Source organism: Vulpes lagopus, chromosome 1, assembly GCF_018345385.1.
Source record: "Vulpes lagopus strain Blue_001 chromosome 1, ASM1834538v1, whole genome shotgun sequence".
NCBI lineage: Eukaryota > Metazoa > Chordata > Mammalia > Carnivora > Canidae > Vulpes > Vulpes lagopus.
In genome coordinates this window covers 105,545,198-105,570,993 of record NC_054824.1, presented here as the reverse complement: position 1 = coordinate 105,570,993, position 25,796 = coordinate 105,545,198, and the positions used below count along the sequence as shown (strand labels likewise).

Sequence of the window (25,796 nt, the reverse complement as noted above, 5' to 3'; positions counted from 1 at the left end):
GGGTATCCAGGGCCACCGTGGCCTGACATCCCAGGCTTTGGTTCATTTGGGGCATAAACTGCACAGCCCCCAAACCATGCTGTCTGCTGGCCGATCCCTTCGGGGTGACGTCGTGCAGGCCGAATTTCACACTAGACTCACAGGCCGTGCAGAAATGATTGGGAAGGGCCTCCGCGTCCGAGGGCTCGGTTTGAGCGGTGCCTCTGAGAAGGTTACGCAGCTTCTCTCTGCCTCCAACTTCCCAGCTCCCAACCATCCTGGAGGGAGTCTGCGGGCAGGAGATGCCTTTTCACAGTCTGCATCCCCCCCGGGGACAGCAAAGAGCCCCGGGGATACAGCAGGTGCTCAGTAAATGCATCGAGGCTATCCTGCCTGCCCAACGAGCAAGTGGGAAAATACTCTTTCAATAAGAACGCATCACCCAAATATTAGTTAATATTAACTAATCCTGATGTTGATGTTTGTATTAGGATTGGACTGTGAGTTCCACAGCCCTGATTCATACCCAGTCTCCTTGCTGCTGCTCAGGCCGCCAGGGGTCTGGAGGTGGGAGCTGGGTGATGTGCGCATCCCGCCTTCCGGTGGGCAGAAGGGAGGTGAGGCGGCAGGGGGCAGGCCCGTGGGCCTGTGCAGTCTGGTCGGGGGCCCACCGTCTGTCCCCGTGACAGCAGGCTGGAGGCAGAGCCTGCCACTCCGTGAATGCTGCTTGCCCCGGCGCCTCGGGAGAACCAGCGGCATCTGCCTGCGGGGGCCTGGCTCCTGACAGACCGCACCAGCCAGTCCTGGAGCCAGGGGCCAGGCGGACAGAGCCCAGATGCTACCCCTTGGCCCATTCCCAGCCATTCCTGGAGATTCGAGAAAACAAGTCATTAGTCCGGAGCATCCCTTAATGATCTAATGAGCGAGAACCAGGTAGCTGGGTTGTCGGGGTTTTGAGAGAGCCTCCAGGTCAGGATCCGGGAAGCCACCTGAGATCATTAGAAGGCTCCTGTCCTGGCTGCGGAGCACTACCTGGAGGGGCAGGGGAGTCCCACACCTGGGAGGATGGGAGGGCTGGAGAGGGGACTTAACCGTTAGCTTGGAAACTTGCTAACATCACATGCTTACCTCATATCATAAATTTTTTTTTTAAATTTTAAGTTGGAAGGAGCTTAGCGATCACTCCTCTTACAGGTGCCGAGATGCAGGCTCTGAGAAAGGCAGAGGCTTGTCCAGAGCTCTCATTCATGGGCCTCCTCTTGCCTCAGGAGCCTGGATTTCCCCCCCCTTTTTTTTTAGCTCATGACACTGTTTTTTGAGCTTTTCAAGCACATTCCAAGAAAAACAACAACAACAACAAAAAAACAAATTCAGGACACTGAAAAAAACCAATCCACACTATTCACTTTCACTTGGAGAAGCTGTTTGCTCTAATGACCTTTCCAAATTAATGCAATCTGTAAATCTCCGTCGTTTATCGTGCACTGCCAGTTCCACCTCTAACTGACCTGAGGCATCTGTCGCTCCAGGGCTCAGCAACCCACTGGTGTGCTTCCCTCCACCGAGGTCAGGTTCCCTGGGGAGGGGAGCGGGCAGCGCTTCCTCCCAGAGCCAGGAAGGAATGGCCCCTTGGACGCTCAGCCCTGAGCTGCAGTCTTGGTGACAATCCCCGCAAGACTTTGGGACATGAACTCAAGTCCCTGCACCACGTTTGGCTGCGTCTGCAGCATTCAGAGGAGGTGGAGGGCGTGATGACAGGGGAGGGGCTGGGCAGGGGGCCGGCTCAGAGGCAGCACAGGGCAGAGGAAAGAGTGTCACGGGGCAGAGGCTCCTGGAGCAGGAAGCAGGCAGAGGACGTGAGGGGCGGAGCTGGTGGGCAGGCAAGGCCACGTTCTGGGGGGGGCGGGCAGTGTTGCCTGGACTTGAGGATGCGGGAGCAGGAAAATCCTGCTGGTGGTGCTCAGCTATCTCCATTGGACCCTGCGCCATGCCAGCTCCCATGCGGACGAGCCTTGGTTCCCTGCCCGGAGTCACCCTGTCCAGGGCTTCCCTGCCAGGAGATACCTTGTCCGGGGGTTCCCTGCCCAGAGTCACCCTGTCCAGGGGTTCCTGCCCAGAGTGACCCTGTCCGGGGGTTCTCCTGGGCCCAGTGGTGGCCTCCCTGCTGAGCTTATGAATGACGAAGGCCGTGTTGACCTCCAAGGTGAAGATGGACAAAAGTCTTGTAGACTGCATGTGTTGGACTGACTACTGGAGTGTGTGTGTTGGGGGTGGGGGGTGTTTCTAAAAATCGTAGTGAAATCTAGATCACAAAGGCGACCATGCCGACTGTTCTCAGGTGTACGGCTGTTACGTATATTCACACTGCTGTGTGACCAAATGCTGCCTCCCCATGTCCCCTCCCCGCAGTCCTTGGTGATCCCTACTCTATGATGATGTCAGAGTAAGTGGAGTCACATGATGCTTGTCTTTTTGGTGCCTGGCTTATGTCACTTGGCGTGACACTCTCAAGGTTTATCCGTGTCATAGCACATGCCAGATTTTCTTCCTTTTCACGGCTGCATGATATGCCGCCACACGCGGAGACCACATTTTGCTTATCCGTTTGTCTGTCAGCTGACACCCAGGGTGCTTGCACGTCCTTTGGTGAGTCACACTCCCGTGAACGTGGCTGCGTGAGGGTCTAAGTCCCTCATGGGAGTGTGTGGAGCTTTTTAAAAAGGAGCTTCGGGTTTTCAAATGATTGGGGCCGATCTCCGGGCCATCGCGGCCGTGGCGCCACAGAGAACGGCTCAGCCTGCCAGGTCCCCTGTGCTGAGACTCTGTGCCTGGAGCGCGGCTCTCCGTCCCTGTCTGCCAGGGACCCACACAGAAGTCTGGCCTGTGCGCATGCGGCCATCCCCACGCCGCGTGTCAGTGGCTTCAGGCCCCTCTGCCTTCGTGTCTCATCCTGAAATCCATCAGTCGTGTCGAATTTGCCCCTCACTGAGGTGGCAAGTGCTTTGTGCTCTTGCTTGGTAGGTCCTCTCCCGCGCCTCCTAAGATGTATTTAGCCACGACTGTAGAAGCCAAGGGACATCACTCATGCCCTGTCCTCCCTTCTTGTCCTCTCCCCTCCCCTCCAGCACCCTCCCCAAACCCGCATGTATCTGCAGAAGAGCTAAAGGGCATCCTGTCTTGAAGCATCACTACCTCTGGGCATTAATTGCCTCTACAGATCCCAAACTCACTTAAAGTGCATTAAAGTGGTGACACACTCAGGCAGAAAGGCAGGGGAATTCACAGTTCAGGTTGGCATTGTCATTAACTCAAGTCCTCCCTGTCAACTCGCTCCCGCACCGAACGTCCCGCCTGGCCTTACAGTCAACCTCCACGATGCATTTTCTGGCCTTTGTTGGTGTGTGTCAGCTCTTGAACATTATTTAAATGTATTTTGGGGCCCGTGCATGCAATTACCATTGTGTTATTATTCAGAGCCAGATTGTTAAGATTCAAGCAGCTGTACAAGGAGATGCCCTGTGCTGTGAGGTCCAATTTAGGAGGGCCTTCCGAGCTGGCGCACGGGGTTGCTAGGCAACCCCATGCTACAGAAGAGGAGGCCTCACTCCGGAGTGGGAAGAAGCCCAGCGCCTTCAGGGAATTGGAGGCAGTGGTCAATCGGAGGCTGGCATGGCGCCGCGGAGGGGGAGGGAGGCATGTGGGGCGCCAGGGGCGCCCACCCAGCCAGCACACTGTGTTCCTGGGAGGGGAGAGGGCCGTGGGGAGTAAGGAGGAGAGAGGGTGCAGGAGCCCGAGGTCGGCCAGCAAACTGCCAGAGGATACCAGAGCAGATGCTAATATGCTTCTCCATTCCTTTCTTCTCTTTGCAGGAAATGAGCAGGTTTGCAGGGAAACTGCTGGCCTGAAATTTAAGAGGAAGGCATCACTGCTGGTGAGTATGAATTTCGCTTGTTTAGGTCTGTGGTTTGACACTGTTCCTGGGAGTAGGCGGGTTTCCCTGTTTTGGCGAAAGGAGCATGACCTTGATGGCATCGGTTCTGTAAGGTGTGTCTGGCTGGGTGGGGCTGGTCTCAGGAATGTAAGGGCTCGTTGGCATGGAAGGTGGATGGTTGGAACCCAGGCTCTGCCCTCCAGCCACCAGTGCAGGAAAGAGAGTCACTCCCTTGGGGTCGGTTGGTTGGTGTTTTTGGGGGAAAGCGAGACTCTTGGGTGGGCGGGGTAAGCACGATGCGCGTTGTTTTGCCCTGGAGCCACAAACAACCAGTTTGTGCAATTCCGAGTTCACTGCTAGGTGGGCCCTACTTAGAACTGTGAATTCTCCTACAGGCCAGTTACCAGTGTGTTAAACGAAGAGCAGTCATACAACCCAATCCGTTCCTCCAGCTGACATTGTTTCTAATCGCCAGGTGCCTGGAACTGGCTGGAGGCTCTGAGAGGCAACAGGAAAGACAGCAGCCTAGGCTCTATTTCAGAAGCACTTTCAATCCAGTGTAGGAGGAGAAGAGACCTGCAGGTGACATTATTAAAGATGTTTGTGACCAAGCACACGGTCCGCTCTGGTGCCCACACCACAGCCAGAAGTGCTAGGGACAGGAGTACTTAGGGCACACTTCCTGGGGACAGAGGGGCTTGAGCTGGAAGAGAGGCCAATGGAGGAGGGACGCCATCCAAGGGTGGAAGAAACAGGTGCCAGGCTGGGGATGCTCAAAGACCCGTGTGGAGGGTGTCACAGCCACAGGTCTGAAGGGGAGGGACAAGGATGCTGGTGACACTGGGCAGGACCAGGTGGTAAAGGGCTAGAAGTGGCTTCACGAATGGTTGATGTGTAAGGACTCAGGACAGAGCGAGGTATCCCTCATTTGGGTAAATAAAATTAAGTTTCTACCCGTCTGTCTGTGATTCGTGTGAAAGTGGCCACAGGGATTTTCCACCAAATCCGAGGTTGTGTGTGAGATCAATACAGACACTGGATGCATTACAGGGAATCCACACTGGGGAGCCTCCCTAGATCTCAGAGAGAGAGAGAGAGAGAACGAGAGGGATGGCCCTCTCCGGACAGCTGCAGCTAAGGGCCGCCAGAGGCCCGTGAGGTCAGCGAAGAGTCATCCCGAGCTCCAGGTGGACAGTCGCCAGGATGGTGCTCCCCATGTCCACTCACTTTTCTGCGGGGCTGCTTCTCGCATAGGGAGCTCTAGGTACGATGCCCAAGATTAGGGGCAGCTGAGATTTAGTTAGTTGATCAGGCTTAATTATCTGTTCCCAGCAAGCAGGGGATGCTGGCATGTTCTCAGTCTCAAGAGTCGAAGCCAGTATCTATGTGGCATTAGCAGCTCACAGCATGCTCGCCAGCATCCTCTCCTACGGGCTTTGCAGAGGCTCTGGAGGTACTTCCATTTTGCAGGTAAGGAAACTGAGGCCAGGAATAAGTATTTCTCTTGAGCCCGCTAGCTAATAGGTGATAGAGCTGACATTGGTGCTGACCCTCTGCTACGTGTCACTGGGTCTCTGACTGTGGGACAGGCCTGCTGGGTCTGCCCCTGGCTCCTGCTCACTCGTCCCGGGGAAAAGGATCTGGGTGGGCCCTCAGGGGTCTGGTTGTGGGGGCTCTCTATTCTGACCAGTTAGCATCTTGCTTGTGCTGGCCTTCGTGGGGTGTACAGGGTCACCTGGCAATCTTGGCCAGGCAGGAAGGTGGTGATGGCTCTGCTCTCAGAGAAAAAAGCTCATGTGTGTGCATTTCTACCACCTCTGAAGGAAGGAGGCCTCCCTTTGGAGCCGATGTTTGGCCGATTCAGGTCGAATTCCCAGAAGCAGAGCTTGAGGCAGAGATTCAGGTGCTGTGATGCATCCAGGGAGCACTCTTGGGGAGTACTTGTCAGGGAGAGAGGAGGATGTGTCAGGACAAGTCTTTCCCTGGCTCCTTCCATGTGAATTGCAGTGCACGGATAATCTGGCTTGGCAACCAGGGGCAGGCCTCAAATAACCCTCATTCACCACCGGCTATTCCCACGATGGTGCTGCCGGTATAGCTTCCAAGGCATGCCCTTGACCAAGAGTGAGGGTCTGGAGAACATCACATGTGAAGGCAGCGGGGAAGGAGGTGTCCCAGCCAGAGAAGGGGATCTGGCCAGGGGGCAGCGTTGCATCTACTCCTCTGCCTGTGTACACCCCAGCTGTGAAGACAACCAGATGTGGTTTTTCACTGGACTTAGCAGTAATTTTTATCGTAGTAAGCTTGCATTTTAACAGCGTAGGTATTATGATAGAAATCAGTAGTACCAGAATCTGTCTTCACTGAAATAAGTATGTGCTTTTTTTTTTTTAAACTGTCACTTTATTCTCAATAGGTCATACAGTCCCATGACTCTAAATGCAAACATACCAAAAGGTATACAGTGACAAGTCTCCTTCCCATGTCTGTCCCCAGGTGGCCTGGCTCCCCTCCTGGTGACACCCGACGTTACCAGGGCTTGGGGCTGCTTTCCGAGGACAGTCTATACACACTGACAGCAGCGGCGGGGGGGGGGGGGGGGGGGGGTAGATTTCAAAGCTTTGGTGCGTCTAATGCAATACAGTGAGACAACCGCTGTCGGTGTCTTCCTTCCAAAGCAGATGAACTCAAATGTGCCTTTTGTTTGGAGAGAAAGAGAGAGAGAGAGAGAGCAATCCACCCAGTCTGCTCTCAACAGAATGTTCCAAATGCATCCAAACCCGACACTTCCAAACTTTTTAAAGTCACTGTATATACAATCTATGTTGGAATTGCAAATTTTTACTACTTCCTCATTAAGGCAAATCACCGATAAAGAGTTCGAGATGCTGTATTACAGCCCTTGAAAGCCTCAAATATTTAAAATAATGTAAAATTTCACAGAATTCACCACCTAGTCCCAATTATTCCAGCCTCACTGTATTTATTGCCTAATGGCATTTGCATATTGTTCGATGACTCACTGCAATGGGGCTCGTTACTCCTGTGTGTTTAGATGCCCTTTAGTGCCAGCACCTTGTAGACTCTTTACCGTGTTTTCCTTTCATGGAGTGACTGCCAGGATTCAGAGGTGCTTTCCCAGCACAGGAGCTGGTCAGTGATGGAGGACCCTCTCCAGATCGGGGAGCTCCCTGTTATAGGAGGTGAAAGAATAGCCAGGACACGTGTCTACAAAGTCACACAGGAAGTGTACCCCCTGAGTGCCGGGGGGCAGGGGGCAGGTTGGCTACCCAGGTCCTGTCCTGGCTGAGTGTCCTATCTCTGGAGCTTCATTATCATTATTGCCTTGATAGGCCCTTTACCTTGTTTGAAATCCAGGCCATCGTGCTCATGCTCTGTGAGCTTATCTTCCCAATTTTGGTTTCCCTGGTGCTGCCTAGTGCCTATAAATGGCCAAATAGAGCTGACATTGTAATCTCATAGGCCTGGCGTGTGTGTGTTTTTTCTTGCAAGCAAACTCCCCCCTTTCCCTTCTCTCCTTCATGTTCATACTCTCTCTGAGGTTGCCAGAAAAATCCTCTAACTTGTGCCTGACCTGTTTCAGCCCCGAGACTGATTTTGGTGGCACCCCCATGAGGCCAGGGGGTGAAAAAAAGAAAAATCTCATTTCCGTCCAAGAAATGGAATCATTATCTTGATTGAAATAGTATCTTCCCTCAACCTGCAACCAGATAAAGCATCAAATTGGTGGGGTTTCCTTATCACTGCACAGTTTGCAGGACACAGAGTAATGGCCTGTCAGCTGCCTCCGGTGGGCAGGTTCTGAGAGGCAGAGCCCACAGCCCTGGGCCTGATCTGGATCATACAGTGTCTGGTGCAGCCTACAATAATTCCGTTAACGACAGCCCTTCTTTTAAAGCGAGCAGGATGTGCCACGCCTGGAACAGCGCGAGAGACGCAACCACTGCTGTAACTGTGGGGGAGGTCTTTAATTAGACACCATTTAACCTATAGGGGCAATTGCCCGAGAGACTAAATGCTGTAGATGTTTATCTGTCCTGGAACCTGGTGCCCACGAGGCCTGCATTTTCCAGGACTGCAGTCAGAGTGTGGGGTATGGGGGTGAGAAGGAGGGCCGGGTCCTAGTTTTGGGTGGACAGCCAGAGGCCAGCAGACCAATGCCTTTGGGAAGGAAATTGAAAATGCAGTGGGCAGGGAGGCAGGAGGTCTGGGTTCCAGGGGCCACAGTCTGCTCATTGTTCAGAGAGGGTGATGTGGGGGTGCCCGCAGGAGGAGGTGAGGCAGTGTTTGCACAAAGTCCAGAATACCAGCTGTACCCTCACCCCTCTCTGTCCCCCATGCCCTGAGAGGGGAGGCGCTGCTGTGTCCCAGGCCCTTTTGAGGGCTTACCCTGTGGCGGGCCTGTTCTAACCATTTTACATGCATCGATTCACTTAATCCTCACTGCAGTCCTATGCATTAGAAATTCCTATCCCTGGGTGGCGCAGCGGTTTGGCGCCTGCCTTTGGCCCAGGGCGCGATCCTGGAGACCCGGGATCGAATCCCACGTCAGGCTCCCGGTGCATGGAGCCTGCTTCTCCCTCTGCCTGTGTCTCTGCCTCTCTCTCTGTCTCTCTGTGACTATCATAAATAAATAAAAATTTAAAAAAAAAAAAAGAAATTCCTATCATGGGTCTTTGGCCAGTGAGAAGGAAAAGAGAGGTTAAGTAACTTGCCCGAGGTCACCCAGCCAGGAAAGGGGTGGAGCTGGGATCTGAAGCCCAGCAGTCTGCCTGGAGCTCTTGCAAACTTAGAGTAGACTGCTTCGGGGCCACATGCTATAGTTCAGACACGTGGGGGCTTTCACCAGACCTTAAAAGTTCATCCCGTGATAGGGAGAAGCATCTCTGTAATGTTCCAAAAGGCACAGAGGTGGTTCCTGAGGTGGGCGTGGGAGGTTGAATCCTGTTCTGGCCAAGGATCCTGGTCTTGGGCACCTGGGAGCTCTGACCCTCTCTTCACATGGGATCCCGCCAAACGGTCCCCAGCGATCTGCGCACTGCAGGGCCCTGAGGCCCCAGGGGAGGCAGGGTTGGCCCCCCATTTCCCTGCCCCCTGTCTAGTTCATCCCCTGACTTCCTGCAGAGCCCTCCGGAGGCTCTTGGCACTGCCCTGTGGGCCAGGACTTCCCCAGAGAAGGAACCAACCCCCGCACCTGCCCCAGGCCTGCTTCATTCCCCTTGCCCCCCAGGCACTACGTAGGTGGAATGAAAGCCCCTGTCTTGGGGATCCCTGGGTGGCGCAGCGGTTTGGCGCCTGCCTTTGGCCCAGGGCGCGATCCTGGAGACCCGGGATCGAATCCCACATCGGGCTCCCGGTGCATGGAGCCTGCTTCTCCCTCCGCCTGTGTCTCTGCCTCTCTCTCTCTCTCTGTGACTATCATAAATAAATAAAAAAAAAAAAGCCCCTGTCTTCAGAATCTTGTTTTCAAGAGGCCTGCCGGCCTGCCAGTGAGCGTACCTGATTACCATGGTAATCACCAGCCGAAGGCGTGATTGTGTAATACATTTCCATCAGAAATATGAACAGGTGTGCAGGGGAAATCAACAGTTATCAACAAGCCAGGTCTGGGGTGATTAATAGTGAATTTGGGATTGCTCAGAGAAACAAAAGAAAAGAAAGAAGAAATACCTTCATTTGTGGTCAAGGTCCTTCCTGCCCTGCCTCGTTCCCCCTGGGTCTGCTCACATTCCTCCTCGCCCTTCCTTCTCCTCCTTCCTTTCCAGGGCTGTCCTTTCCAGGGCTGTCAAATACCACCTCCTCTAGGATGCCCTCCTTGGGCCACTCAGCCTCTGGGAAGTTTTGCCTCCTCTGACCAGTTGCAGCCCCCCACATTGGGCCCTGTGTAGTCTCCCTCCCTCCCAGCCAGCTGGAAACCCCCTCACCCCACCCCACCCCGTCGAGGGACATACCTGGTCTACTCTGCAGCTATGGCCACCAGGCATAGAAGCTGCTTAGCCAGCTCCTATCAGCTGGAGGCTCCTCAAGGCGGATGAACCCCTCACCCACACCGAGCTAAGAACCTCATTGCCTTCCTCGGGGTCCAATTAAAACGCCACTGTGACACGCCTGGGTGACTCTAGAGCTCAGGATGCCGAAAGCCAGATTTCGGTGTTCCTGAGGAGAAAACAAAATTTGCTGGCATCCTGGTATCCCTTCCAGGGACCAATGCAGCAGCGGCAATCCAGAAGGACAAATGCAGCACTTGTGACTCCTGTGCCTCCAGGTCACTGAGTCCTCACCTCCTCGACCCTCTTTCCAAACCAGTTGTTCTAGCTCTGGACATGGGAAACCGTGCTCCTGAGACCAGGAGGGGTCCTCCCGCTCCCACCTGCTGCAGGCCCCCCGGGGCTCCTTGGGAGCCAGTGTGAGGCTGAGGGGCTGTCCTGCGCGGGCCTCTTTGTCCCCGTGAGGGGGAGGCCGAGAAGCTTGAGGGAGGAAAGGCCGTCTTCACTCTCGAGGAGGACAATACATCAGAGAAGCCACCAGACCCACTCCAAGGATGTGAGAGGCATGAGCTAGTATTTTGATTTTTTTTAATAGAATGAATAATAAAGAGCCCTGAGTGTGTCTTGGAACTAATTTTGAAGAACACGTGCTGCCACATGCTCCTCGAGTTGAATCGGATTCCTAAAGAGTGGATAACAAAAGGTTTAAACCGGGGGAAAAAAAGACATTCCTCCGCCAACTTTTCTCCCTTTTAATTCTCTTCTTTCGATGCTTCTCGGTTAACAGTAACTTTACGAAAAGATGAAATACAGTCAGAGCAGGAGGCGCTGAGCCTCGGGAGGACGCCTGAAGTGGCAGCTCCGGCTTTTGTTCTGCTGCATGAATGGCTCCAAGGTGGGTCCCCTCCCTGGGTGCAGTAAATCCAGGGCCTCGTGGGCAGACAAACGCAAACAACCGGGATGGACGGACAGACAAGGCACCACCTCCCTCCACAGGTGTCTGCCTCCACATGGTGGGGCCAGGCAGGAAGCAGGTGATTTGAAGAGAGTTGAGTCCAAAGGCCAGTGCAGGACAGGGAACCTACAGGACCTGGGGCAGTAGCCCAACCCTGGGGCCGAAGGGGCAGGGAGAGAAGGGATGCTGGAAGCAGAGATGGTGAGGGTGCTGTGGAGGGGGCCACCCTGCCTGAGCTGTGCCCTGGGGCACCCCTGTAGTCAGGGAAACCAAGCATTCAACATCTGCCCTCCCTCCCTCTGTCCTCCCCCTGGGCCCCCTCGGGCTTCCAACAGAAAGGAGCACAGAGGGGAAATGACCTGTGCTGTGGTCCATAGGGGTCATGGACAGGGTGCATGGACAGGGTGGAGAGGGGGTCTGAGGGGGCCAGTGGACACAGTGTGGCACAATGACTCTTCTCCAAATGACTGAACAGGGGCAGAGAGGGAGCCCAGCATCCTTCTCAGGACAGGCCTGGGTAAAGGCCAATTTTAGGGTCTCCAAGAAAGTCCCCGTCCAACGAAACGTGCCTCCTCCCCAGCCTATTCTCCAAGGGTCATTGTTCTTCCTACCAGAACAATACTGTCACAAAGAGTTCCCCTGCAAGAGGAGAGATGGGCCATACTGAAATGCCACATCCGATCCTATAGTAAGAGAAGGAGCTGAAGGTGGGGCAGGGTGGGGGTTTGGTGGGGTGACAGCTGGGGCAACCCTAGCAAGACGCCTGGGAGTCTCTAGGAGTGGGTCTTGTAGGACGTTCCAGCCCGAGGGTAGACGAGGAAAGTGGGTGTCGAGGCCGAGAGCACCGGGCAGCAAGGTCCCAAGGCCCAAGCACGACTGGGGGCCATCTGCCTACAGAGGAGTTTTTGCAGGTGGCCGCCAGCCTGAGGCCACCCCGAGACCGCTTGCTCGTCCTGGGGTCACAGTCCTGCTGGAGACCTCCGTGGGCCTGGGAACTGCAGGCAGCTCCCAGGCCTGCACCCTGCAGGGGTTCCTGCTGATGAAAAACGAGACCCGTGAAGCTGTAGCTCACATTGACTGGCCACAGAGCTGATAAGCACTTGCCGGTGTCGTGTCATGTGTGTCCAATGGTCCACGAGGTGGGCATCGCCCTACAGCAGAGGAGCAGAGGCAGGGAGGAAAGTCACTGGCCCAAGGCCACATCTCCCAGATGGCTTGATTTTCTGAACTGCCTCCCAGCCTGGCTGCCTGCCAGAAGTCCTCTGGACAAGCAGAGAAGGTACAGAGGGACCTCCTCTGTACCTGTGGAGAAGGGAATGTCATTCGAAAGTTGGAGCGTGCATTTAAAATTATTTTATTTGGAAATGATTTCAAATGATGGAAAAAGTACAAAAATGAAAATAGTACAAAGATGATCTTTATTTCCTTATATCCTAGCTACATCTGTTGTTAAGGTTTTACCTCACTTCCTTTGTCATGCGTGCTCTATCATGCATACGCACGCGTGCACACACATGCACATATGCATTTTTGTCTGAACCATTGGAGGGTAAGTTACCCCTAAATACTCCGGTATGTGTCTGGTTGATCAGTAAATGTAACACAAGTACACACATGGGTCTGATTTACCAGTATACCATTTGTATTCCAGTTTTGTCAGTGAGCCTCCGAGAGCACCTTGCCCTCCAGGAGCAGATCCCAGCTAGGGGCAGGGGGTTGCATTTAGTTGCTGTGCCCCTTTGGCCTCCTTTAATTGGGAACATTTTCACAACCTTTCTTTGTTGTTTACGACCTTGACATTTTTGAAGAACACAGTCCCCCCTTCTTATTTTCAATAAAATATTCCCTATTTGGGGCTTGTCCAATGCTTCCTGGTGGTGAGATCCAGGTTACACGGTCTTGGCCAGAATCCTGCCTCAGCAGTCTTGGGTTTTTGGGTTTATTCTCATGCGATCTCACACTGGTGAGCCCTCCTAGTCCTCTTTGGTCCTCACTGGTGATGTAAATTTTAATCTCCAGGCAAAGTATTACCTATTTCTCTCCTACATGGTAATTGTCTTTGTTCTTCCTTGAGACTAGTATGTGGTCTATGGAGAGACCCTTTGAAACCCCACGTATACCCTGCTCCGCATCAGCTTTCCGCACGGCTAGTATCTGTTGATGTCTCTTGCCTGATCCAGTCCTTACCAGGATGGCTGCAAAGTGATGTTTTCCTGGCTCCAGTGCTCCCTCCGTATTTATGAGTTGGCCCTTGGCATGCTGCAGTAGCACTGTATACTGAGGCGGTATACATTTACTATTAATAAGCAGTAAGATGTATTTGTTATCTGTGTGGACTGATGAGTTCCCGTTTTTCTGATAGTTTATTATTTCTCACTGTGCTCAATTATATTTTGGTGCATAAATTGGCCCAGACTTGACCGGTAGGAGCCTCTGCAAGCTGACTCATGATATTTGTAAATGCCGCCATCCCTGTTCCGGAGCACTTTCTTTACTTTCTGGAATGAAAAGAGGTTCCAGGCTCATCATGTACCTGCCATGAATGAGCCCTGCAACCAGTCATTTCTCTGAAATGCCTGGTTCCTTTCATTGGGGAGTGGTATTAGAGACCAAAATCTGGGCTCTCAGAGTACCCACTACTGCTGGATGTCTTTGCCTCTTTGCCCTTTCAGGAGGTGGAGCTAGGAAATATGTGCATGTGTGTACACATTATCTTTCGTATGTGCATGTACACATATATATACACACGCACATAAACGTGCATATACGCTCACATGTTCATATGTTACAAGTCACAGTCCCTGTTGGTACCTCCAGTTCCAATCCACCTCTGCAGGGCTGCTGCTTGTGTCTCCCCCCGTTCCATATTCATATGTCCTTTCCCCACAGTGAAAACCTCAAAGCTGTCAACACATTCAATTGTTTGCTTCATCCTATGTTACATCAAGAATAACGTCAAGATGGCTTCACGGCTGCAATAAACAAACCTTGCCCTCCCACCTCCATCTCTGCTGCATTCTTAAATAGCTCCATGGAGTCCTTTCTTTCTTTCCTTGGCCTTGGTGGGCTAAGAGTGCTTATTAGAAATACAGTCAGGTTTGTTTTTTCCACTTTGTTTTCAGTTTTAGGGATTCCCCCCTCCCCTTCTTATTGGTTTAAATTTTTTTAAATGGGTAGAATGTTAACATCCTTTCAAAAGGCAGAACTACACAAAAAGCTGTACTATGAGATGTGTCACTCTCTCCTGCATTCCCACAGCCCCATTCTCCCCTGCAGGGAACCAACTTAATTCTTTTATGCTTACACTTCTATTGCTTTCTGTAGAGGTAAACACATTTTTATGTATGTTTTTTAATTTTCCTTTCTTTTTTTACGCAAAAGATACCCTATCATATATGCTTTTTTATAATTCTTTGCTTTATGTGTTCAATATCATTTTCTGTAAGACACTCCACGTCAGTTCATAGAGGTCCTTTCACATTCTTTTTTATAGCTACACAGTACTCCCCATGTGTGCACACCATCATTTGTGCCACCACTATCCCCAGGATGACAGTTGAGGTGGTTTCCTGTAGTTTACAATTCCAAATAATGCTGCAGCACTCAGGCATGTGTGTTTCGGATGCTTGGGAGTGTATCCTCAGGGTCAATGTCTAGGAGTGAGCTTCCTGGCTTGAAGCCTTAATATGTACGGAGTTTTGTTAGGTGTTTCCAGAAAACCCTCCATGGGGTTGTACTGGTTTGCTTTCCACCCCATTTTCTCATGACCTTGGGACAGAAGGTGGTGTCAAATTTTGGAATTTTTTGCCAATCTCATGAGTATGAAATGGTACCTTAGTGTCGGTAGTTTGGATTTGCATTTCTCTTATTATGAGTGCAGTTGAATATTTTTTCTGTGCTTAAGGATAACTTTTATATTCCTTTTGTGAATTGCCCATAATTTGCTCATTTGCCACTTTCCAGCTGGGTTTTTGGTTCTTTGTCTCTCAATGTTTAAGACCACACACACACACACACACATACCCACATACACTAGTGATCTTATTTCTTTACCTATGATAGATGTGGCAAATATTTCCTCCCAGTTCGTTATTTAACTTTGACTTTACTTATGGTGTATGCCACAGAAATTATTTTTATTTTTATGTAGTCGATTCCTCAGTCTTTTCTTTGGTTGCCTCTGGGTTGTCAGTCACAGATAGAAAAGGCTTTTTGTACGTTGAGGTGATCGAAGAATTCACCCACGTGGAAACACAATTTTAATGGCTATATACTATTTCATTGGAAAGAAAAATCATTGTTGTTTATAGATGCTAAGAGGCAAATTGGGATGGCAGGCAAATGCAGCAGAGGGCAGAGGAGGAGGGACGGGAGCATGTTGCAAGGGCAGGGGTGTGAAAGCCTGGCTCCCAGGTGGTTTAGGGATGAACAGAAGAAATGGGTCTCTGCCCCTCAGCCACAGAGGCTCAGGCAGGGAATCAGCCCCCCTGGGAGGACTATGGGAACTTCAAAGGAGAGGCGGGGAGGGATATAGGGGCAGGGCAAGGGTAGGGCAGAGCTTCAGGAGTCCTCACCCTCAGGCTGTGTCAGTGCATGAGCGCCTCCTGAATGTTGCTGCTTGGGCACCTCACTGGCTTCCCCCAGGTCTTGGCTCTTCTCTGGGGAAAAGTGGGACCTGAACAGGGCCTAAGATGAAATGAAGGGTGCATGTGTGTGCAGACCGGGGAGTGGCGAGGCGTTGGGAAAAAGAGGGGTGAGATTTCATTCTGGAGGGGTGGGAAACCACTTCAGGACTTGAAGACATTTAAGAAATTCTGTCAAGTTGGGGAAAATGGGGTCGGTGACTGTCTCTTCCCAGAGCCACTGTCAGAATTAGATGAGGTAATCAACGTAGATATTTGCCTTGGGCAGAGGGCCTGGTGTGGAGTGGAAGCTCGGCGAACATGAGGCTCTTGTACTTGCGGGTGTTTGTTGGGGGTGGGGGTTCTACTGATTCTCCTCATCGGGTCTCAAGTCTAGTGCCCTCGATACAGTGGGACACCAGTGGGACTGTTCAAATCATGGTGCCAGAGCAGGAAGTCTAATAAACAAACCTTGAAATAAACCATCTGTCCGCTCACTGGTTGAAGAGGAAGATGGCTCCAAGTTATCCATGTTATAGAAATGGAAACTGAGGCCCAGAGAGGGTCATGCAGCATGTTGATGGCTTACAGGAGGTCCCTGCTGTGCTCCCAGGAGTCCTCCCAGAAGAGACGTGGGCTCTCAGGCCCTCCCAGCGCATGGCCCTGGGGAAACATGTGCCGTGGGCCTCCGACAGAAGCTTCCCAATAGCCCTGAGTGGCCTGCTTCCTCCTGGGCCGGGCTCCCCTGGAAGGGAGGAAACCCCCAGCCAGGAGGAGGCAGCAGCCGGGTGAGGTGCCACCACAGGACCCCAGGCCTCCGTTTCCCTGGTCCTCCCGCATCAGCTGCAGCCCGACAGGCACGTTCCCCGCCCCACCCCCCCATGACCCCACGAGGCCGGCCAACCAAGTGTGTGGAAAACTAATAAGTCTGTGGCCCTGTGGCTGGAACCTGTCCTTCAGAGCTCGCTTATCTGCCTCTCCCCCGGGCTCCTGATGATTGAGGCCAGGAGGTTGCCGGAATCTCTCAGACCACATTTAGGAGGCCAGGCATGGACACCGGCTCTCTACCCCTCCTCTGGCAGAGAGACCCCAGGGTTCCTGAGCAAAGCGCCTCCTCCCCCAGGGCCCGCAGATGGCTGCCCTGAGATTTAAGACGTGCTAGGAAGCCCCCACCTCAGACCTATCTTCCCACTGGAGGGCTGCTGAAAATACTTCTTGCAGCTTCTTCAGCCGTTGCCCATCGCTCCAAGCCTGTCCGGCCTTGGCGCCCAAGCCCATGCCACGTGTCCCCAGATACCCTTCTCAGTCCTTCAGAATGAAGAAGAGTTCCATCCCCCACCCCCACCACACCCCCAGCCGGCACAAGGAGGTCTCAGCTTCCTGGGCAGGCCTTGCCATGTCGGCCCTTCATCCAGGTGGCTGAGAGCAAGACTGCCTGTCCCTTTCCGTGAGAACAACCTGAGAGCTGGAGCTACTTCTCCTTCAGCTCTGACTCCTCCCCAAAGGCTGAGCCACCGTGTCTCAGACAGTGGGCTCTCAGTGTTGAGCTGCTGAAATGCAAGTGGAAAGACCGCAGTGTTCAGGAGCCGGAAGTATGCTTGAACTCTGGCCAGGCACTTGCTGAGTGTCCTGCGGAAGCCCCTTCAGCTCTCTGGGCCTCTATTTTCCCATGTATTAAATGGAATGATCATATCTGCTGTGCAAAGCTATGGCACCAATAAAGTCGGTTACGTGCCCAGCCTGGTGCCCCGTAGGCCCACGTCCATTCATTCAGACACTTACTATGTGCCTTCTTTGTGCCAGGCCGCGGGGCAGCCAGAGGGCAATGAGCTAAGGCCTGAGTACAATTCTGCACGCTGACATTGGGCGCCCACTCTGCCTGGGTCGTGCTGGAGCTGGTGCTATGCTGATGGGTGCAGCATCCCTACCCTCAAGGTGCCCGTGGTCTTTCCCATCATGGAGACTGTGGGTTTTCCAGATCCTTTCCAACCATGCAGTTACTGAGATCAGCCCCCAGAATTTAGTGACGGGTGATTTCCAGAATATACCTCACCGAGTTGAGGCCCTGGCTTAGGTGTGCAAATTGAGGGCCAAGAGGGAGGGAGGATTCTTTTTTTTTTTTTTTTTTTTTTAAGATTTTTATTTCTTTTAGAAAGGGAGAGAGAGCACAAGCCGGGGGAGCAGCAGAGGGAGAGGGAGAAGCAGGCTCCCATGGAGCAGGGAACCTGGTGTGGGGCTTGATCCCAGGACCCTGGGACCATGGCCTGAGCCAATGGCAGACGCCTCACCGACTGAGCCCCCAGGTGCCCCCAGGAGGGGGAATTCAAGGAACAGGGCTGGCTTCCTGATCTCAGAGAGCTCTCTCTGTGTCACACCCATTGCTCTCCAGAAGGTGTTGAGATGGCCAAAGCAGGCCTCAGTCCCTGCTGTGGGGAAACTAGATGTGGGTCAGCCAAGGGAAGGGGCTGGGAGACTGCTTTGTCCTGCTTTAAGAGTCAGGCCTGGGAGCACTGTAGGCCGGGAGTCCCCAGGCAAGGGGCAGGGGGTGGGGGAGAGCAAGTGAGGCTCTAAGCCGTCTTGTGCCAGGGCGGTTGGACCTGACAGCCCCAGGTTCTAGTGCCCCACTCCCAGTTGGGTGGCTGACAAGTGCCAGTTAAGTGTGGGCTGTGTGCAGAGCCCGGGGTACACTCCCTGTGGAGTCAGGAAGTGAAGGGTTCCTGCCTCAGGCAGCAGACCATCTTTGGGTGGGAAAGCACCACACTCCCATGACATGGTGGCAGGGGGGCAACCACAAGCCCCTGTGGCCACACAAAAGTGTGACTCCCATCATCTGTCATGTGTGCGGAGAGGATGGGCCTGGAAGATGGGGTGAACCCAGGGAGGGTGGGCTAACCTAGGAAGGCTCTGGGGCAGGCACCTGGGTGCCCAGACCTCACAGGCTTTCCCAGGTTCTCACTTCCTTTGCTGAGGGGTTCATGGGTCTCCTCCTCCTCCTCCTCCTCTTCCTGGCCATCTCTGGATGTCTGAGGACCAGCAGGAGTGCCAGCCCCTCCCCCAATCCAACAGCCAAGCCACACAAACCCGAATATATACGAAAATGCTCATCTTTGGAGCTGTCCCTGGTTTGGTGTGCTCTCCCAGGGGCAACACTTCTCTTTGTTCTGGATGCCTCTCCCCCTTCTCCCAACCCAACATTTCTTGGGGTGGGGGGGTTGGACCTTGGGACCCCAGCTCTCTTCTCAGCCTACCTGTCCGTCTCTGGAGAGGCTGCCAGGCACACCGGGAGCTGTGGTGAATGGGTCCCCGTCCATCAGGTGCCCCTTGAGCAAGAGGAAGGAAGATGCTAGTTAGCCAGAGTAGGAGGGGGTGCTGCTGCGGCACAGACCTGGCAAAGGCAACCCGTGGGACCACTCCTCGCTGGTGGCAGTTAGGCAGTGAGGAGCGCCATCGGGTGTGTGCAGATGGTGGGAACACCCTTGATCACCGGCCTGAGCACTCACAGGTGTTGCTGGGGGAAGGCCGCCTTTGGGATGAGCACAGTTCACATGGGGCTTTTGGTGAAAAGCTAATGGAATGACATATTAATTGCATATCTGACAAGTTAAGAGAAATAAGGGATGGAGGGAGGAGATGGGGTCAGGGAAACACAGAACCCTTCCCCATGCTCCCTCGTAATGGGGAGAGTGGGCAATTTATCTCCCACCACAGGACATTTCTGAGACCAAAGATGGCCATTATTATAAGGGAAAGCAAGTGTAGAATGAGACTTTCTCAGCAAACAGGAGACTTTGGGAGCCGGTATAATTGGCTGTCGGTTGTCCTGTTCATTTTGCCCGTGAGCAAAAAGAAAGAAGGCTTCATAGCCCTCTAGGTAATTAATGGGCTGTGTGGCCCTTAGGATATCACCTCACCCTCTGACTCCTGGTTTCTCTCCCATAAGTTTTATTCATTCATCCTGCAGGCATTATTTTGTGCCTTTCACGTACAAGGCAATGGGCCAAGGGCTGGAAAGTCAAAAGTGAAATCACATGGTCTCATCTGGGGACCCGGAACGGTTAAGGAACAGTCGGGGGAGGCTGCCTCTGACATATGTCCAATTGAGTGGTACAGATAATGGTAAAGAAAGAGCAAGGTGGGGAGCATGTGCCCATTTTATGGAAGAGGAGCCTGAGGCTGGGATGGCATCACGTGCCCAACAGCACACAGCCAGGAAGTGCAGAACGGAGGTGCAAAGCCTACGCTGCCTGGCTATAGCGTCTGTGCTCCTTCCTTACCCCTCGCCTTCCTCTTCTCCACACCTCGCTGGTTCCTCCTCCTCAGCCCCATCCAACCATCTGGCCACAGCTCTCATGGTGCAGACATGTGTGACGTGGAGACATGGACCCCTGCCCCAAGGAGACAGGTCAGAGCCCCGCAGCAGGTCCCGAGGTGGCTGCGGGTCTTGGCCAGAGCACACATCCCTTCCAGCCTTCTGAGCAGAGGGGTTGGCGGACAACAGTGCGCTCAGCACCCTGGGACTGCTCAGGGGAGTGGGAAGGTCTGCGAAGCCCTGGGCAATGCTGGGTGCAAAGGATGGGAGACCAATGGTGCATTCTCTGTGCAAGCCCACCAAAACAGTGACTGGACCCGAGGGAGCGGGACCTGCCCGAGGTCTCACTGGCATGTGCCTGCATCTCACACCGTTAGCTTTGTAGCCTGGGTCCTTCCGCTAAGGCATTGCCCCCCTCACCTCTTCATGGGCGCCTACCCTTGGTTTTAATGTTTCAAAAGCAATTATTAGTGAGATTGAGCGGTGTAAGCGGTAGTAGCAGGCATTTCTACTTGATGCTTTTCCTTACCGATTTCCGAGAACTCCTTAGACCATCGGGTTAAAGGTAGGTCTGTCATGCACAAGTACCTTCTCCCACCCAGGTGACTTTCACCTCGGACTGTGGTGTCTTTAGGGCCTGAAGGTTTCTGACTTAGTCGAATCGTCCCTTATGGTTTATGGGTTTTGCAGCACGTGGAGGGAAACCTGCGCGTTGACCGTGTACTTGTCAAAAACACAGATTTGCCAGAGCTTCAAGGATCCAAAAGCTTTGGTACAGATATCCAGGAACGCTCTTGCAGCAAGCAAATATTTCCCAAGGGCCTCTCTGCCGGGAGGCCTAGGATCACTGTGGACCCGCCCAACCCTCGTCCTAGACATCTTGCCCAGCACCCCAGATTTTGTGCCAGGCTCTGCCCTTTGCTCTCCTTTGCTTGGCTGATAAGCTCAGTGAATCAAATATTTGACTGTGCCCTCAGAGTATGTTTTCCTGGTCACCAAGGCCAAATCTGGGCACAGGGACTTGTTTTTCCTTTTGGTCACCCTGTCCTCCTCCCCTGTCCCTTCCCGGTGCTCCGAAAGGCATCTGAAGATTCTACTGAAGCTGTTTTATGGGGGCGGGCACCATTATCTGTTGCTGCTTTCATGGCAAACTTTTCACAGAGCCAAGTACAGAAAATTATCTTTTCAAACATACCCTTTGATGTAATTTTATAAGATATGCGGTAATTGCCCTAGAATCAGCTCAGAGGAACCTTGAAATCCAGTAGCTGCTGTGTTATAAAAGAAGCAAGAAGCCTGGGCAACCAGAAAAGCACTATTAATCCTGTTGGGGCTCATCCTTACTAATTCATTGTTTCTGGCAAGGGGGGGAGAAAGATTGCTTTGAAAAGTTTCTTGGAAGGACCCAGAATCTATTTGCTAGCGCGCGTGTGCACACGCACACCCACCTGCGGCACTGCAGGGATCTGCATTTAACATTTCAAGTGGGTAACTCAAGCATTAGGTTTGTGCTGGGTTGGTGACTTTGGTGTCCCCATGTCATAGTGCCACATGCTTTCAGGGTCCTTTTTTTTTTTTTTTGCTGGGCTGAGTCACAGTCAACTGCAAAGAAGCAAACATGGAGGCCCCAGTAAGGGAGCAGCTGGCAGGGAGAAGGAGCTGGGCCAAAGGCTCAGAATAGCTGGTTTTGGCGCCAAAGGGTGAAAAGGGCAGGGGAAATGGGTAGGCTGGGACCCGTGGGAGGGGCAGCCCGGACTGGGAGGGGATGCAAGGATGGGTGTGTGGCTGTGGCCTGGAGACCGCTTGTCCCTGAGATGTTTTCAAAGTGGAGATTCAGGAGTGGGCGAGAGGCCTGTGAGGGTGGAGGAACGGTCTGGACTTTGCCTCTGGCCAAGGAGGGACTGGACATAGGGCTACGTCCGGATAGCCATCGTGCAGAGGGCAGACACAGGCGGCTCTGGGGGATGGGTGGATTGGGCTTCAGCGGGCCAGGGACAGGCAGGGTTGAGCAGAGATCAGGGCTGGGCTCAGCCCTGGGCTTCCAGCTGAGGACGGGGGAAGAGGCTGCCTGGGGCATGGGGACAGAGCGTAGGGAGCCTCCCTCCTGCTCAGTGTACAGGAGGTGCCCACTCGGTGTGCAGGGGCCTCACTGGCTGCATCCCAAAGGGCTTGTTCCTGGTGGACAGCAGTCTCCAGGGCCACATCAGCAAAACCATCACCTAGTATTTATTGAGCACCTACTGCATACTGTGTGCTGGACAAGGCTCTGTGCAGAAGTCAAGAGATGTGTAATAAGCAAACATAGCAAGTACTAAACAATTGGAGCCCTTGGCAGCCTCTCCCAGCTAGAATCCCAGAATCTGAGGAACTGGAAGAGATCTTTCAGAGATCAGTAGGTTGGGTCATCCCCAGAGCTTGGATTGCACACTGCCATCCTTGCCAACTGCTGAGTGAACCCTGAAGGCGCCGGCAGCTCGTCACCCCCAAGGCTCCTGCTTTCACCTTGGGGCCACACTGACCAGTAGAAGGAACATGGTGGGCAGGAGAGCACCAGTCAGGGGCTCCAGGCCCAGGTCCTTCACCTCTGGGCCCTGGGTCTTGGAGAGCCCCTCGGTGCCTCAGCCTCCTGGTCTTTGTCCCCCGAGCCGGCCACACAGCCCCAGCCCACCTGCCTTGCAGAGCTGTGGTAGCAGCACCTCGCCCTCCAGGCAAGGATCAGCTGTTCACAGAGGGCTTTACCTGCCCATCTGAGCCATGGTGAGGAGCCCTGGACTTAAATGAGCAAGGGGATGCGTCTTTAGCCTCCACTCTGTTTCCAACTTGCTCCATCAGCACAGAGCCCTGCGGGGAAGCCTTGGTTGAGCCGCTGTTTTGCACTTTGTAGGTGAGCTAACCCAGGCTCAGAATGGTTAAGTGACACGTCCAAGGACACGCACATCCAGCTTGTGATGGTGGGCTGTCTCCTGGCACTGCAGACCCGTGTGCCTCCCACCCCACAACTCTGTGCTCTCAAGGGAGATCAAGAGATGATAGCAATCATAGGATCCGCCAACTGTACAGGTTCACTTACTGCGTCAAGCTCCTCCCCCAGAACAGCTTGGGAAAACAGCACAGCGACCCTCATCAAGGGCCTGCCCCGTGCCAGGCCCATGAGCTACCATGTGCTCACCGGCCCGGCCCAGAAGCACCCTCTGAAGCACATAGGCAGTGCATCTTGCGAGCCCAAGAGTATCACTAAGGTGGCTCCCAGAAAGCAAGCAGTGACCTGGAAGTGGTCTGTTCTGTTTTCTAAAAGCAACACATGTTTTTCATCCTTCTCCATAATCATCTCTAATTTTTAATGTAAGAGGGATTCTTTTTGCCCAGATAGTTGAATAAAACTGAGCATCAGAAAGATCAGCCACATCCTATCCTGTTTCTTCGCATCACTTCTGCTGTTCACCCCCACTTTCAAGTCACACACATGGGGTCCTCCTCATCTTCATGACAATGCCACCCCCTGGGTATTTTCATGTCCCTTTAACAGATGAAGATCTGAGGCCCAGAGAGGTCAAGCAGGGTGCCCTGAAACACTGCGCTGCCACTGCCCTCCTGCCACGTGGTAGATCTGTGAAAGAGACCTAGTGGTGCGAGCTGGGGAGGAAGGCTTCCTGAAGGAGCGGGGGACCTGAGCGAGCTGGCGGGGGGAGCCCTGACACACAGAACACACAGGGCTGCCCCAGTGACCTCAGGGGAGGAGGAAGTCCTGACTGGTACCACAGATGGCAGGAAGAGAGGGGGAGATTGCCGCAGAGTGTCCGGGCTCAGAATGGGGGCGGGGGGGCGCTGAACATTGGTTGGGCCACCCTGTTTCTCGTCGGGGGTGCAGTGCCCAATGCACTCCATTCACGGCCACCTGAGACAACACAGCACCCAGGTTCCAGAGGCATCGGAGTCTCCTCTTCCCCTCCTCTCCCTGCTAGATGGGGATTCCTCTTTCTTTCCCCCCTTAGATGCTGCTTCAGTGGCCCTCTGGGGGAGGCCCATCCACCTTCAGGAGCCTAGCCTCCCCAGGACTGGCCCTCCCCATAAGGACACCCCCAGTCCCCGTGCCGGAATTCACACCTCCACCCTATCCCTGTATCCTGTGAGGGAGGCAGGCCTTTGTGGCCAGTGAGAAACTGAGAACCTGAAAAGTTGAAGAGTCTGGCTTCCTATTTCAGAGAACTGGCTTTGCAGACCAAGGACAAATGTTGTATGATTCCACTTGAGTGCAGTACCTAGAACGGACAAATCCACAGAGACAGAAAGGAGATTCAAGTTCACCAGGGGTGGAGGGAGGAGGCAATAATTGGGAAGTGATTGCTTAGTGGTTACCAGTTTTGTTCGGGGTGCTGAAAACGTTTTTGAAATCATGGTGATGGTTGCACAGAGCCACGAATACAATTAATGCCACTGAATTATGCACTCAGATGGTTAAAATGGCAACTTTGATCATATATATATATATGTATATATATATATATTAAGATTTTATTTATTCGAGAGAGAGAAAGAGCACACAAGCGGGGGGGGGGGGGAGCAGAGGGAGAGGAAGAGGGAGACTCCCCATTGAGCAGGGAGCCTGATGTGGGACTCGACCCCAGGACCCTGGGATCATGACCTGAGCTGAAGGCAGACGCTTAACCAACTGAGCCCCCCAGGTGCCCTGATCTTATATATTTTGTACCACTCAATTTTTTAAAGTCATTCTCAGGTAAAGAGGTAATCAAAGAACATCAGTCAGAAAACAATGTGCAGGAAATGTATCAAGCAGGTGTGCCAGACAGGTGCCAGAAACCCAGCTCTGAATCCAGGCCCCACAGGTATTGTTAGCTTTGTGGCCTGGGCAAGCTGCTCAGCTCCCTCTACCCGTGTTTCCTCATCTGTAATGTGAGGTTATGGTGAGGCTTCTGTGGACTGGTGTGCATGCAGCTGGAACAGAGCAACAGAAACTCTGTGATGGGTGGCTGTCATGATGATGGTGGCGGTGTTCGTCACTACTGTGAAGCAGCTTGAACTCTCGGAGTTTGGGGGTGGGGGTTGGGCTAGCCGCTGTCTGGGGCTCTGTGGGGAGGTTAATCTTGAGGGTAGGGAGAGGGGTGGGTAAGCCGGGGAGGACAACTGGGGAACCAGTCTAGGAAGCTCATGTGCATGGGTCGAGTGGCAGGTTCTGTCTCCTGAGGCATCCCCAGCAGGTGGGGCAAGTACCAGAGCAGGTCTCCATATGGTGTGGGGTTTGATCCTAGAAGGGCCAGGTCCCCTCCTTCTGCTCTCGTTTGCTACCCGAATATGCACAAGGCCATAGAAAGTGGGTGATGCTCCAGGGCTACTCATGCCCATCCCTGAACACTCATGGTCTTCTCGCAAGAGTAGCCTACCTTGGAGTGTGAGCCCCCAAGACACGAGGAACTGGAATAATCGGTAACTGTTTGCTCTGGGTAGAGCCATTCAGGCCAATAGGACACGGGGTGCTCTCTGCTCTGAATTGCTGTGTGAACTTCACCTTGTTGGTGTGCAGCTGCCCTCCTCTGTGAAATGAAGTGTCTATGTGTCCTTTCCACCAGGAATGCTGGTGCATTTTGTGACCTTACTTGTCTGTCTTCAAACAGAAAAAGGGCTGCCATAACTTGATCAGCAACAGGATTGATAGAATCGTTTTGGTTTAAGATTTACTAAGGAATGATACGGCTTGGCTCCCTATACCAGCTGGATGACTTGGGGCAAGTTGCCTAAATTTTCTGTGCCTTAGTTTCTTCGTCTAAGGACAGCAACAGTCCCTATTTGAGGGCTCGGTGGGGTGGGGGGGGGGGTGGGAAGGGAGGTGATGGTGAGGAATAAATGAGCTAATATGTGTAAAGTTATTAGAATAGTGCCCAGCCCGTAGAAGGTGTTTAGTAAACATCTGGAGCTGCTTGCATGTGAAGAGCACTGTGCGAGCTTCCCGAGCAATCCAGGGAAGCCAGAGGCCCAG

At 53.2% G+C, this 25,796-nt stretch overlaps 1 protein-coding gene across 7 annotated transcripts in view; it reads left to right on the top strand.

Moving 5' to 3' along the window:
• Window positions 1-25,796, top strand: part of ZBTB7C (zinc finger and BTB domain containing 7C) — a 332,612-nt gene that overhangs the window by 178,841 nt on the left and 127,975 nt on the right. For all 7 annotated transcript variants that reach the window (XM_041759841.1, XM_041759832.1, XM_041759858.1 and 4 more), the window contains one exon: window positions 3,849-3,910. The gene's annotated coding sequence lies outside the window, so the exon portion shown is untranslated. The remainder of the gene's footprint in view (window positions 1-3,848; window positions 3,911-25,796) is intronic.